The sequence below is a fragment of the Sapajus apella genome, unplaced genomic scaffold (genome assembly GCF_009761245.1).
Source record: "Sapajus apella isolate SASKATOON/1434 unplaced genomic scaffold, GSC_monkey_1.0 scaffold22, whole genome shotgun sequence".
In the NCBI taxonomy this organism is placed as follows: Eukaryota; Metazoa; Chordata; class Mammalia; order Primates; family Cebidae; genus Sapajus; species Sapajus apella.
In genome coordinates, this window is record NW_022436962.1 from 19,759,882 (window position 1) to 19,775,026 (window position 15,145).

Below are 15,145 nucleotides of genomic sequence, written 5' to 3' on the forward strand. Positions count from 1 at the left end.
AATTTTTCACTATGAGATTTAAAAATAAAGATGATAATGACCGAATGGAACTGTTCCATAACTCAAATTTCTGTGATAAACTATGCTTTGAGTTAAAATTTTAAAATATTTACAATAAAGCAGAATGTTAGCTAAAAATAATCTATAAAAGTCAAGGTTATATTGTTTAAAAAGCCCTATATTTGAAATCAGAGAACCAGAAAACCAGAATAAGATTTCTGACCTTAGATATATATATCTATAAAATAAACTCTGAACTCACTTATTAATCTAGAAAATGAGGATGATGCCTATACTACCTGCATCACACACTTATGAATATCAAATAAATACAATATTGATAAACTACAAATAATATTAGTGATAATACTTAATATCTGGTATTAGCTGTTATATATTTTTATGTCAGTTTCAAACATAACCCTGTGTAAATTTACTTCCTTATCTAATGTTTCCATTTCAGAATAAAAGTACTTATATCCATCCACTAAGGAAACTATGGGAAATTAGCTTGCCCTAACTTTGAAACTCACAAACAGGAGGCCTCACGTGCTTATTGGCTCTGGTTTCAAGCTCTTTCTCCTAGTGCCAAGGGTTTGTTAATTCCAAGTCACCTGCTGAGCAAGGGATACTACTCTTTCCCTTCTTAGAGAAAATGTCATCCATGTGGCATGGATAATTTTATGTTCAATTTGTCAAAATGTTAATCATTTTAGGAACAGCACTTTGGGGGTTGAACTGAGAAACATCATATTTCAAAGGCTTTGGTGAGGAGACCAATCGTACAGCTAGAACACTCAGGCTTGGACTGAAAAGCAGCTCTGAAATTTGAACACCAACCAGTTTAAATCTGTTGCTAGGTTAACAGTGTTTTCTAGTAAACAAAGTTGCTTTCTTAATAATGTATTAAAACAGAATATATTCTATGTATTCTTCTCTTACAGAATTCAAGGAAAAAACAAACAGCCTGTCACCATAGCTAGGCCCCTTCTCTAGAAATCAGACAAGAAAAACTCACATTCCACATCTGAATTAGTCTTGCATGGAGGAGAAATATCATGTTTCTATACCACCACAGACCTGACCCGGGTGTTAATTTGAATTTTAAGCAGAACCAAGCTTTTGCTTGGGTCCATCCCACCTGTCAGTGTATGGTTGGAGAACAAGATAATTACTTCCTCTTATTTCAAAATGCCAGACACCCAAGTAAGAGTTCCATGGAAAATGAACAGTGCACTTGTATTAAATTTTATTCTAATAAGTCTAGGACTGAGTATCACTGGCATCTTGTTATGTTATTCAGGGAAATGGTGGCAGATGCCAGGCGAAGCCTACAAAAGGGTAGAACTACGATACAGGAGAATGTCAGAAATGCACCATGGAAAAATTTGCTAGCAGCAAGATGAAGTTGTATAATATATCATTCATTCACGCAGCAGTGCTTCCTTTGTAGAAAATACAAGGTTGAAATGCAAAGTTATTTAGAGAAGGAAAAGAGCAATTCTGTGCTTGCACTACAAAACTGGTATTTATTTAGTTCATCAAAATTCTACAGATTGTAGACGTAAAGTCTTCTTTAAAAGTCATGTCCAGAAGGTGGTATAGATTCCATTCAGGGAAAATAATGATTTAAATCTTTCAAATAGAGTTGATCAAGATAATCAACATGAGTCAAAATTACAAACAAGACCTAGAAAATAGAGAATTCTAGTGTGCGAATGTATGGGAGTGTGTGTGTGTGTGTGTGTGTGTGTGCATATTTTTTCCGTATGTACAATTGTGTACCTGCATTTGCTGGCCATGGTATAGCGTTTCATGTTCATTGTAAGAATTAGATAAGGATATTTAATGATGCCTTTTTATCTTTCAAGTTGAACATAAAACAAGCCAGAATAGATTGTTACTGATGTACAAAGAAAGAGACTTATATGGTGGTTTAGAGGATTTGGAAAAGAAATTTCTGAGACAAATGAAATTTAAGGACAGTCCCCAAACACTTACTTCAACACAATGCTGTCACTTGTTACAGTGCTGCCTTTTCTGGCTACAGGGTTTTGATAGGATCCAGCAGATAACTGGACATCTGCCCCAGGATCGGTCCTGGAACATGGAAGTAGATGTTTTAGGAAGCAGCTGCATGAAAAGGTCATTATTATGGGCATTTCCTTCCCTACATAGGCTGATCTTAGTTTAAAATTATTACTGTTATAGAGGCAGTATTATGCTGTGAGCAAGGCACACGACTCAGAATTGGGCAGCACAACTAGGTTTAAATCCCAGACCCAACACTACCTGCTTCTGTGACCTCGAGCGGTTTTACCCAACTTAAAGATTTCCCCACCCTCTGCTGTCTCATTGGGAAAATAAACTTCATGAGGCAAATGGTATCCTGAATGGTCCAATTACTACATGAGTTTGAATCCAGATATTCAAAGGGTGTATCATCTAAAAAATAAAATTGGCAAGATCCTATTTGATGGTAAAAAAGACATCACGTAGATGCCAGACACATCTTTCATCAGAAAGCGGAGAGTAGTAGCAGCGTGGAGGAATAAGACAGTGTGTTTTCTGCCTCTTAGTCACATGGTGACTTTTCACAAGTACTGAACTGAACTTACTCTGCGCTCCCTCTGTGTTCCATTGGTAAGACGGGGATAACATAACCTACTTCTCAGCCTTCTGAAATGTAAGAGACATAGTGTCACGCCTCTGTCTGAAACTTCCCAAGAGCTTCCCATCTTCCAAAGAGTAAAGGACACATTCCTGACCATGGGCTGCAAACTCCTAAGAACTTGACCTCTTATTACCTCCGACCTCCCCTAATCCTCCTACACACTCTGTTGAGGGCCTCTGCACTTCCTCACTTTGCACTCTTCCCCAGAATCTCAGTGGCTACTCGCTCACTTCCTTCAAGTCTCTGCTCCAATATTACCTGCTCAGTGGAGCTTTTCCACTCATCTTATTTTGAATTGCAACTCTTCTTTATTCTCCTGCTTTCTCTCCGTAGCACCTACCACCTTCTCATATAATGTATTTTTAAAAAATTTATTGCATTTATTGTCTTAACTCCTTTCACTGGAATAAAAACTTCAGGAGGGCAGCAATTTGTCTTAATTTTATTCCCTGCTGTACCTCTAAAGAAGAACCTGGTACTTGGGATCACTCAAGCAATATTTATGGGATGAATACATTTACTGTGTGTTACCAAATGGCATCCTATCTATAAGGTACAGTGCCTGGCACATAACAAGACCTTAATAATGACAGCTACCAGTCCTGAAGTGTGAAGGTTATAATCTTTGGAACTGTGAGTAGGTGTGCGCTGCTTTCAGCCAGTCAGCAGTGGGAAAACACCCGGTTACCACCAGGAACTAACTGGAAGGCGCTGATCTATTGCTGGTTCTCTCTATGACTCACCATGTGCCTTGGGCACACCAGTCTCTGCATCTATAAACAAATACCATAATATCTACCCTCCAGGGCAGACAGAAGCTAAGGAAGGCTCTGACTGTCACTTGGTTTGCCATCACAGATGAAGCATACACAGCAGTTTTTAAAACATGAGATAAAATGAAAAATAACAGGAAAAACTGTAGCTTTTCCCACCTGATAATTTTTCTGGCTCCTGAAAACATCTTTCAGCCAGCACTTCCAACGCCCTGCCTAACAGGGTTTCAGACACAACCTTTTTAGTTTGAGTTGCAGTTAAGCAGTAATGAGGGAAAACCCAGCCTGAGACTTTCCTGGGGAAATCTAAGGATCAGGTTTGTCGGTTGGGACAAGTCATTCTTTTCATCAGGGTAGGAAAATACAAAGAAGGATACAGTGCTGGTCACCTGTTCATTAACTGGGTAGAATTACTGCAGCTATGAAGGTTAATAATTACACAAGTAATTAACACTTTCTTCATTTTCATACTCTAATCCTGTAGTTGCAGGATTTCAACTTTGGTCCCTGAGTCCGAGGGAGGATGAGAGCAGAATGGCAATGAATTGGATTGGCTTTGGAAAGGGAGCTGGGAAACAAGAAGATAGCCCTGGGTTTCTAACCACTTTCTAATGAGGAACAACTACAACACATGAACAACACCAGCAAGCACTTCAGTGTTTCCTGTGGGTTTTGTTGTTGTTAACAATTGCAAGTTTTTGTGGCAGCAAGAGCTGTACTGTTGTGCGCCATACAGGTATTTGACACCCCGATCTTCCACTAAGCCTCCACTCCTACCCTTTCACGCCTGCACATTGTATATTTGGTGTCACTGTTTATTAAAGATAACTAATGCCCTAAGTCTTTATTTACTTCTGTTTATTGCTATTTTAGCAAGAGTCACCAGAGAGCAGCTATGCTTCTGGTCCACTCGGGTTCTTTAATCACAGTTAGTAGGTAAAATCATCTGTGACAACTAATCCAAAAAGCAGATTATATTTATTTTGGCTACAGTGGCTTGCAATTCGTTAAAATCAACAAAGCCTTTTCATTAGCCCCCTGCTGATGTCCTAAAAACAGACATTTCAAGGGTCTCAAAGCACTGAGCTACACATATGCAGCCAAGCTAATTCTGACAGATTCTCAGTGCCATTCTTAACACAAAATCTTATTAAAGTAGCAAACAAGAAACAGAGCCCCTCCGCTTCCATACAAAGGCTTAATTAACATGCCTAAATTCCAAAATCAAAATCATAGCTGCAAAGCTCCCTGAATGTGGAAACAAAATAAACAGAGACTGTGTCACTCATTAAGCAAGATTTACCAGAAACCGGGACCTTTTCTGTATTTTTCTTTTTCCAAAAAAAAAAATGTGGGAAAGGATTAGAAATCAGAACCACGGTGCCTGTTACTCAACAGTTCTGCATGGGCGTTCTGGCCTTCAAAAGCTGGGATTGTGATTAACTGAACTGTTGGTGGAGTCAGCAGATCTGAACAGAGGATCAAGATCTTATTCCAGAGGTTGCCAGAGATTAGAAACAGTGGCAGCAGGTTTTAAGGACGGTATCGGTCCATCAACATTCCACGCACCAGCTTTCTCCAACCCTCATTCCTACAACCACGCCGCTGCATTTTTCCGGCATATTTCTTTTACTTGCCTGACCACCTGGCTGTCCAGTGTCACAATGAAGAGCCTCTTTAACACTGAATTGGATTTTCGGGTTCAGTGTCAGAAATGGGGGCTTTCCAGGGAAGACGCTCACGGGAGTGACTCAGCCATCACTGCACCACCAGGCAGTGGCCATAATTAATGAATGTATCAAAAGGTCTACTCAAGGAGCAGAGAAGGTAGACAATGATTTATGTTTACCTAAGAGGAAGATTATTTAGCTTTGCAAGAGCTTTCAAAATGAGGGAGCCCAGAATTATTTAGAGATGGTGTGATACCTCCCCAAACCTGAAGAGAAATTCAAGGAGTGAGCAAGCGGACCCAGAAATGAAGGGCAGTGGGAGAAGACAGAGGAAGAGGCTTTCTCTCCCGTGTTTCTCCCTCCATAGCTCTGATTGGAAAGCTGCTATGATTTGTGTATTTCCATGACTGCTACTGCAATGGAATTACTTGTTTGTCCCTCCAGCATAATCCTGAACATTGTCAAGTATGATTACCAGATGATATTTCATGCAAGTCTCTATCCTAACATGCAGATATCCACTGGTTGAAAGGGGAAGCCAAAAGCGGCCCTCGAGAGCAGTGGCTTGCTTGGTTCTTAAATGCACATGTGACGAGCACATCAGGCTGCCTCCGAGACCAAAAGGTCCAATTCGCCTTCACAAGGGCCAATGTCCAGCAGCCCCTTCAGCCAGGACTTCAGCTTTTTCTGGTTCATTCCATAAGCAAAAGAGCTGTCTGTTAGAGCAGATAATAAAATCCATTCTAGAAGCAAATGCCACATGCAAAGCCTCTCTCAAATCAGAGTTTTGTCCACAGGGAAAAGTGAGCCACATCTGATATACAAGTTATCATTTTGCCTCTCCATAATTAAAACTATTGTTGCCATGGCAATCCAAAGAGTGTTGCAAATACAGGAAAGGCTCATGTCATGGCTTTCTGTTGTTGTTGATATAGTTTGCAGTTCCAGCCAGGGTGTATTTATGGCAGGGCGGAAATGTGACTTGGGCACACAGGAAGCCATAGCAGGTGAGATGTGAAAATTTAAAACTTAATTATGTTCCCAAGATACTGCTTTCAATTGTCCCTCAGTCCCCAGCCTGCCTTATTCCATAGATAATAAAAGTGTATGGTCTTCTTACACATATTTACATCTAGTAGCTCTGACAGCACACCCCAAAGCTTCCTGGCTTTCTTCTGTATCATCTGCTACCATCTACCCAAGAAGATCTCCAGGTTGTTGAAACAGGTCCCTTTTCTGAGCCACCTTATCAGGCAATAGGAATCACAGGCAGTTCTCCCACAGGGAGACAAAGGTCTGGGGACTTAAACAGGATGGCTCAACAGGCTGCATTACTGTTGTCACATAAAACACGTTGAGACAAGCAAGACAGCAGCGGTTGCCCTGAGGAGTATTTCAATTTTATACCTTCTAAGGTTATTCTCGAGTAAGGAGAAGAACACTCCCTTGAGGATTTTGTTTGTTTTTTGGGGGGCAGGGGGGTTGTTTTTGTTTTTCGGGGTTTTGGGGGAACAGGCTCCCTCTTTTTCTGGGCTATTCAAAGTGGGTCAGCTTAGCTGGGTGGGGTGGTTCATGCCTATAATTCTGGCACTTTGGGAGGCCAAGGTGGGAAGATCGCCTGAGGTCAGGGGTTCAAGACCGGCCTGGCCAACATGGCAAAACCCCATCTCTACTTAAAATACAAAAATTAGGAGGCCTCGTTGTGTATTTCTGTAATCTCAGCTACCTGGGAGGCTGAGGCAGGAGACTCACTTGAACCTGGGAAGTGGAGGTTGCAGTAAGCCGAGATCAGGCCATTGCACTCCAGCCTCAGTCACAGAGCTAGGCTTTGTCTCCAAAAAACACCTTAGTGGGTCTGCAGTTCACAGTTCATGATCTCACCAGAAGAAAACAATCTGAGCGAGCTTGAGGAAAAGACCACGCGAACAACTCCGCAGTCCTCGGACAACCCTGAAAGTCAGTACACGGATGCAGGCAAAAAGCTGGGCTGGATGGACCAGTGTTTCCCAGACTTGCCCAACCCAAAGAATTTCCTCGGGCACTTATTAGAACACGGATGCCAGACCCCTGCCCTGGAGTCGCTGCTTCCACAGATGTGCACACACCTGGGAAACACCAGATCCAATGAATTTGGCCAGGTTCTCTAAAGGACACACCACACTCTCATAGCTGAGTAAAACCTTAAGTCCGGAGCCAAAGAACCTGAGGAGACAGAGGACTTGTTCCCCGGCCTGTTCTGCAGGAATAGGTGCTTCAGCTCATCCACTTTCCCTCCCAGGAAAACAGAACATCCGTGGAAAAAAAACCCCACTCCTGTTAGGCTCCTGTGGCTCTTACACATGAAATGTGAATCCATAGAGTCCAAAGACCAAATGGTTTGGCAATGTTTATTTGGCAAAGGAGCGAAGGGGAAAGAGTTATGTTTAGTTTTAAAATTTTATTTTTCAATAAAAAATAATAGGAGAGAAACTAGACATTTAAAACTCAGGAAAATGAACCAGTTACTTTTTTCAAAATATTGGTTTATTTTTTTGGTCTGAGAGGGACACTGCACTTGCAGCAATAGAGATACAAAAAAAAATGTATAATGTTTCACTTAATGCTGAGGACAGTCGCTCAAGATGTTGAAAGAAGCATATAATATTTCCCCTGGGGGATCTGAAGGTAGCAGTGTAGGTGACAAAAAAGCCTGGAGGATTAAGGTAGAGAAGGAAGCTTTCATCTGGTCAGATGAGCAGCTGGAGTGTAGGGTGGAATGCTGAATGCTGAATGCAGCACGCTGTCACTAAGTGAGCTCTCCCTGCACGAAGAATAGCCCAACAGAGCCCCAATTACTATATTTCATGGACACTCTGTCTCACTGGAATACAACTTGTTAGGGGATTCCTGTCTAGAGAGAAATTCTCAAATAAACTTTTATTAAAGACTAGATGCTTAGAAATGGCAACTGCTTCTTTTTAATTCCAAAAGCAATCCGAACCATAACTCAATAGTTCTGCCATCTGATAACTGAGTAAAATCTAATGCTGTTCCTGAAATTTTATAGACACTCCTCTCTTTCTAAGTACATGAATAGTGTATATATACTCTTCAAAGGCTCGATTTTTCTCTTTTGTAGCAAAATGGCAAGAGCCTATGGGAGTGCAGTGCCTGGGGCAATGTTCCTTTTTGCTTAGAAACGACCCGGCTAATCACCTGCAAGTTATAATATACTACAAGGGAGGCAGCCTGAAGACGGCCCCTCACCACCCTGAAGGGCAAGGGTTAAGTAGAAACAAAGAGAGGGAGGCTTTCTTGGCCTGAGGGAACTCTGCAAAGTGACCAGTGAGAATCTCCCCAAGGATGGATCCAAGGGGCTGAGGAGCAGCAGTTAAAGATCAGAGGCAACTTGAAATGGGCCAACGTGCTGAGCTTCTGAAGTAGAAAGAAAAAAGATAATCCTTCCAAAAAGCTTACACAATCTTAGGACCAGCCATATCTTGGAAAGTGACTTGCTCTGCCTTTAGGCTGAGAGGTTGAGCTTGATGGCACACCATGGGCCCCTCTCTGCAGGCCTGGAAATTTCCTTCAGGAGTGTGGCACTCTTTACTCCAAGGCAGGACTGGTGCCATACTGGATGCTGGCACTGAGGGACGGGGTTCCTGGATCATGAAAGACAGCACTAGCTTCACATGGGATATGAGGAAATCTGGCTATTCCTACTGGTGTACTTTAACCCAAGAGAACTTAGAGCAGACAATTCAAAGGGCATTAAAGGCTTAGAAAACTGTAGCTAAGAAGTTGTTAAGGGAAAAGAGTTTAATCCAGTTCCAATCTTTAACTGCAAAAGAATTCAGGCACGTGAGGGATTTTCATGGGGTGAGTTTTAGTAATTCTTTTCTAGTTACTGAAAAGACAAGGAGAAGAAAAGGGCCCAAAATAGTCTAGTTAAAAAGAAGAAAATCTTGAACATGAGGGATTGGAAGCTAATGGTGACCGTGGAATCTCTTTCTACGTATTGTTGTTAATTATAGAATAGATATGCATCAATCTTGTGCTGAGGGCTCTTCCTGCATAAAATTTGGAGAACGGCTTTGAATTGATTGGCTCTTCCTTCACCAGTGAATTTCTCCCCTGTAAAATACCTGTGGCCAAACTCCCATTTAGCCTCTACTTTTTCTCACCTCTTTTCTCCAGTGTCTCCTCTGAGAGGATGTCTCACTTTTTCCTGTCCCTTCTAGCCATCCCACTTTTCCATTTCAATAACAAGGTAAGGTTAAAAAAAATGGAGCATCTCTCAACCCCACTTCTCAGGATTTACTATCGTTAGAAATTCACAGCATCCATCTTCATTGCCTTCTTCACATCAAGACTGCCATCACCTGATGGGAACATTTCCTTTTCCTCCTGTCACAGCCTCCACGTTCGCGGACATTTTTGATGACGTTCCCAAGCACATCGATGATTCTTCCGTCTGCCCTTTCCTCCCCTGATCAAATCCTCCAGCTACATGCCACTGACTGTCTCCCAGGTTACTAAATCACGTGGAGGATTACGTATTTTAGGATTTAAAACAATAGTCTCCGATGGAAACAATCCAAATGTTCATCAACAAACGAATGGAAAAACAAAATGTGGTATCTACACATAGTGAAATATTATGCAGCCTTGAAAAGAGTAGGATTCTGATACATGCTACAAGAAGGATGAACCTCGAAGACACTTCACTGAGTGAAATAAGTCAGACACACAAGGACAAACATTGTATGATTTTACTTATTTAAGGCACCCAGAGTAGTCACATTCATAGAGACAGAAAGAATGGTGGATGCCAGGGACAGGTGGGGAGTAGAAATAGGAGTTATTGAATAGCTACAAGGTTTCAATTTGAGATGAGGAAAAAGGTCTAGAGATGGATAATGCACAACAGTAATGTACTTAATGCCACTGAACTGTATATACACTTAGAAATGGCTAAAATCGTCAATTTTCTTACCACAATAAAAAAATATACTGGGGAAAAAAAAAACCACCAGTCTCCCAAATCTGAATGTGAACGTTCAAGTCACAACTGATTGTTTCAGAAGACACTTGTCAGGCTCTGCTAACAATTAGTGTAAGAGTTTGTCACTCAAATTCATTCCTTCCTCCCTCCCTCCCTCCCTTCCCTTCCCTTAAGAAATATTTATTGTACAACTGCTCTGTGACAAGTACAATAAAGATGAAACTCAATAGAATTCACAACCCAGAAGAGAAGGGGACCATCAAAAAGGAAACGCATCTCCCATCAAATTTTAAACATAGGAAATGAATGCTTGGAAACATATAACAATGACCTGACCCAGTGGGTGTGAGGAGGGGAGTTCGGAGGAGGAGTGCTTGGAAGAAATGTTTTTAAGCTGAGATCTGGAATTTGAATAAGAGTTGGGCAGAAAAACAAGGAGTACATAGAAGGACATTCCAGACAGAGAGTATGGTATTTGAAATGAGAAAGAATGCAAGGCTAGTGTATTACAGGTGATTTGGCTTCATGGGAGTTTAGGAAAGCAGAGAAGCACGTGATCAGGCCTGAAAGGTGGGCAGAGAGTGGACCACAGGGGGCCTAGGAGATGGCATGAAGTCTTTTAGACTGTTTGGTCTAAACGTCAAATGAGAATATTGGACCAGACCCCCAAGGTCTCTTCCTACTTTATGATGCTATTCAACTATAAAAAGCTACGTCAGTGATCCCTTTCCAAGCACAACTGCCGTACCAGTCCTGCGATCATCCTCCCCATGTTCTCATAGAAACTGTACCTGATTTCCGGCCACGAGGAAACCCCCTAACACCTATACTGTATCACTCTTACCTTACCTAAGTTATTAGTCACCACCTGATTTCATTGGACATCCTTCCTCTCTGAGTCCAAGAGAGACCCCCTTGCCGCTGTCCTCACCTCCTGGACATACTGCCAAGTTTATTATGCAATCTGCCTTTCTGACTCAGATCCCCTTCCAAGAGCCTTTCTCTGACTCACTTCTCCCTTTTCTCACACATCCTTCTTTTTCTTTTCTCTTTCATCTTTAATCTCCCTTCTAACCTCTTTCCTTCTGCTTCAGATATTCTGTCTCTTCTATATCCACATTGCTTTTTGGTTCTCAAGTGCAAAGGCAGAGGTGAACATGGCTCATTACCAATTTGTTCTATTTAACTTCAACTTTGCCTTCCACCATAAATACCAGGTGATCCATTTATTCATCCCATGAGCATTCCCCGGCTCACTTCCTTCTGAGGTTTATTTAGAGTTATTCTCTCCTCAAGCTTCATCCCCCGATTCTCAGAGTGACTTTACATTCTATTTATTCTGTGAGTGTCCTCTCTGCCCTTGCCTCTGCTGTCCATGGGTCTGTTTCTAGAGATGAGTTTAGTTTTCTAGTCCTCGTCAGGGTAGATGAGACTTCACTGTGTTAAAGACCTGGAAGCTGCAAAGAAGTATAATACATAGTTCTTGTCCTTCCAGAAATTTCGATCTAGTTAAGGACCTGTAGAAATATAGCACTATAATACATTGCTGTTGTAGCATGAGTCTTAAATGGTACTGACATACACTTCAACATCCAGATTTCTTCTAGCTCAAGATGTCAGGAAAGTCTGCAGGAAGGAAGTAACATTGAAGTTGAGCCTTGAAAGATAAATGGGATTCCAGTTAGCTTGTCAAAGGGGTATGGAGGAGGTCCCAAAAAGAAGGAACTGCAGACGGGAAGCACTGTCTGTGGAACACACAAGGTTCCACAATGATTAAGCTCTTTAAAGTGAAGAAACTAGAAGTGGGTGATGGGAAAATGCTGCGGAGAGCTAAACTGCCCAACCAGCACAGATCTCACCAGAGATCATGGGAATTCATGTGATTTTAGTGAGGAAAGCTGGCATGTTAAGGGACATTATTCTGGTGTGGCTGATGTGAGGCTTGGAAGTTGAGAGGCTAATGGCCAACTTCAGTTAGGGGGCACCTGTCACTGACTGGTCCCAAAGCAACCAGGAGAAGGCACATGCATATTAAAGACGACATTCATGTTTCTCCTATTTCTCTTATGAGGACCCTTGTCCCTTGTCCATCCCTGATCACTTTGGGGGAAGGTATTCCTTACCCTTATTGACTTATTATTTCATTTTTCTAATCCCATCTTCAGAGTTTTGTCTTCAGCTTAAAATACCTTCTGTGGTCTATTCTTTGTGTAAAATAAGAGATATTCAGGAAAATAATTCTCCCTATGAAAAATGTTTTCCCTTGACCCACCCTGAGAGACTGGTCCTTCCCTATTCTGGAAAATGGACTGTCTTTCCAAAGTTTTCCAGCTCCCTGGCTTGCTCTTTCCCTCCTCTGGAAATTCTCTCACCCCTGCTGCCTTGGCCTGAGAGGTTTAATCTGGGATGTTGCCCTCAGGAGAACCAGCCGTACCCCACCCTCCCAGCCACTCAACTGGCCCAGGTGCCCTCCCAGCCACCCAACTGGCCCAGGTGCCCTCCTAGCCACCCAACTGGCCCAGTGCCCTCCCAGCCACCCAACTGGCCCAGGTGCCCTCCTCAGGGTTCTCCTGGCACTCTCAGCACCCTTGGTTACAGCACTGACCAAACAAAGCAGAAATCCCTGTGCTCTGCAGTCGTCTCCCTGACTCATCTATGAGCTGTGGGAAGCAGGGATCATATTGAAATGACATACAAAATATTTAGAATAAAAAAATTATTTTTCTTTTAGGGGAGACTAATTAAGACAGAAAATTGATAAACTACCAAAAAAAAACACAAAATAAATATAATTTGACTTCTTCTCTTCATAAGAGACAATACAAACCAAAATTAAAAGGTAAAAATAGGCCAGGAGTAGTGGCTCATGCCTGTAATTCCAGCACTTTGGGAGGCCAAGCCAGGCAGATCACAAGGTCAGGAGTTTGAAACCAGCCTGACCAACATGGTGAAAACTGGTCTCTATTAAAATACAAAAATCAGCCAGGCTTGGTGCCGTGCACCTGTAATCCCAGCTACTCAGGAGGCTGAGGCAGGAGATTGCTTGAGCCCAGGAGATGGAGGTTGCAGTGAGCCAAGATTGTGCCACTGTACTCCAGCCTGGGAGACAGAGTGAAACTCTGCCTTGCGGGGGGAATAAAAGGTAAAAATAAAATAAGGAAACACTTTTATAACACATTTAAGAAAAAGAGGTTAATATTGTTAGTATAAAAGAAGTTTCTACAGAGAAGGAAAATAAGAAAGATTTCAATAGAAAAAAATTGGCAAGGCAGTAAATCCAGAAGATACAAAGGACCAATAAAACTATAAAAAATGCTCAGCTTCATTAATAATTTTAAAATTGCAAATTGAAGTAAGATACTACTTCCCAATAATAAATTGACAAAAAGTAAAGTCTGTTAGAACCATGGGTAACTAGGAATTGGATCCTCACACAATGTTGGTAGATGTGTGTCTGTGTTTTTGTTTTTGTTTTTTCAGAGACAATGTCTCTCTTGCTGTGTTGCTGAGGCTGAGGTACAGTGGTGTGATCGTGGCTCACTGAAGCCTCGAATTCCTGAATTCCTGAGCTCAAGTGGTCCTCCTGCTTCCGTTTCCTGAGCACCTAGGGATACAGGTGCATGCCACCAAACCTGGCTTTTTTTTTTTTTTTTTTTTTTTTTTTTGGTAGAAGAAAGGGTCTTGCTACATTGTGCAGCCTGGTATCAAACTCCTGGCTTCAAGCAATTCTCCCACTTTGGCCTCCCCAGGTGCTAGGATTACAGACATGAGCCATCAGGTCCAGCCAATTTACATAATTGTTTTAGATCCACGGACAATTTCTTATAAAACTGAAAATATAGATACACTTTGGCTTAGCAATCCTACTCTAGATAGCTATCCTACAGAAATAAGACCACAAGAATTAAAAAGTGTCCTGCTTTCAAGTCACAGCTATTTTACTTGGCCAAAGCTTTTATCTTCTCTGTAACTCAATTCCCCCATCTTTGAAATGGGATAATGGCAACTACCTTATAGAGCTATTTCCAGGATTAAATGATTTATTATATTTAAAGCACTTAACAAGTGTGGAACATATAGAAAATATTACAGAAGTTGTTATTCTTATTTTCCAAATTTTCTATATTGAATATATATGCCAATTATAATAAAAAAGTATTTAAAGAAAGACAACGACTCCCAATCGTTTCTGAATGAATTAAAGATAAACCACTGGCCTAACTTAATGAGATGGAACCATTTTCCTAATGTAGCCCTGTCTTCTCACAGTTTTTCATTTAGGCTTTCCAATTTTCTAGCCCCACCTCTACTCCCACCCCATGCTTGCCTGGTAAATTTCAAGAACTGGCTCTCAAATGAAAAAAAAAAAATTGGGGGAGCTGTCAATTTCTGTGGTGTAAATACTCCCTCCATGGCTGATTGGAACTACCAACATGACATGGTGAGCATGGAGCTGACGAGGAGATGCAGAGCAGTGCAGTGTTCTAGACTACTTCCATACCCCGAGAACATGGATAAGGCCAAAATGTGGTGAAGAAGAATAATTGGAAAGTGATTAATTTGGAGTATTTATTACTTTTGGTTTTTATATATTGATTTATTATATGTTCATATTATTCAGTTTTTAAGAAAATTAAATTATAACTGGATCACAAAATTCCTAGAAATTTTACAATTGACTCTCTTGGTAAGAACAGGTTCCGGTGTATCACTGAACTCTCTGCTTCAAGCACTCTGCACTCTTATGCCTCAATTGCATTCTCTTGAACTCCAGCTTTGCCTCCCTCCTGGTCTGCTCCCCCTCCTTCCCTCCACTGACCCCTGGCCTATCGACTCTGCAATATCTTCTTGCAGGATGTGAGCACCCCACTGGCCCTTCCCTTACAATTCTATTAGCAATTTGGGATAATATTATACATGTAGCAGCTCAGTATGTGTATTTTATTATCCTTATTACTGATTATTTTATATATCATCCTTTCTCTCAACTCCAAATTAGATTCTATTGGTGTATTAGTCTGTTTTCGCACTGCTGATAAAGACA

The 15,145-nt window shown here is 41.4% G+C and overlaps 1 protein-coding gene across 5 annotated transcripts in view; it reads right to left on the reverse strand.

Moving 5' to 3' along the window:
- ESRRG (estrogen related receptor gamma) overlaps positions 1–15,145 on the reverse strand; it is a 640,029-nt gene that overhangs the window by 423,339 nt on the left and 201,545 nt on the right. The window contains exon 3 of one of the 5 annotated variants that reach the window (XM_032288599.1): positions 2,002–2,100. The exons of the other annotated variants lie outside the window; for them this stretch is intronic. The gene's annotated coding sequence lies outside the window, so the exon portion shown is untranslated. The remainder of the gene's footprint in view (positions 1–2,001; positions 2,101–15,145) is intronic. 5 annotated transcript variants of the gene reach the window in all.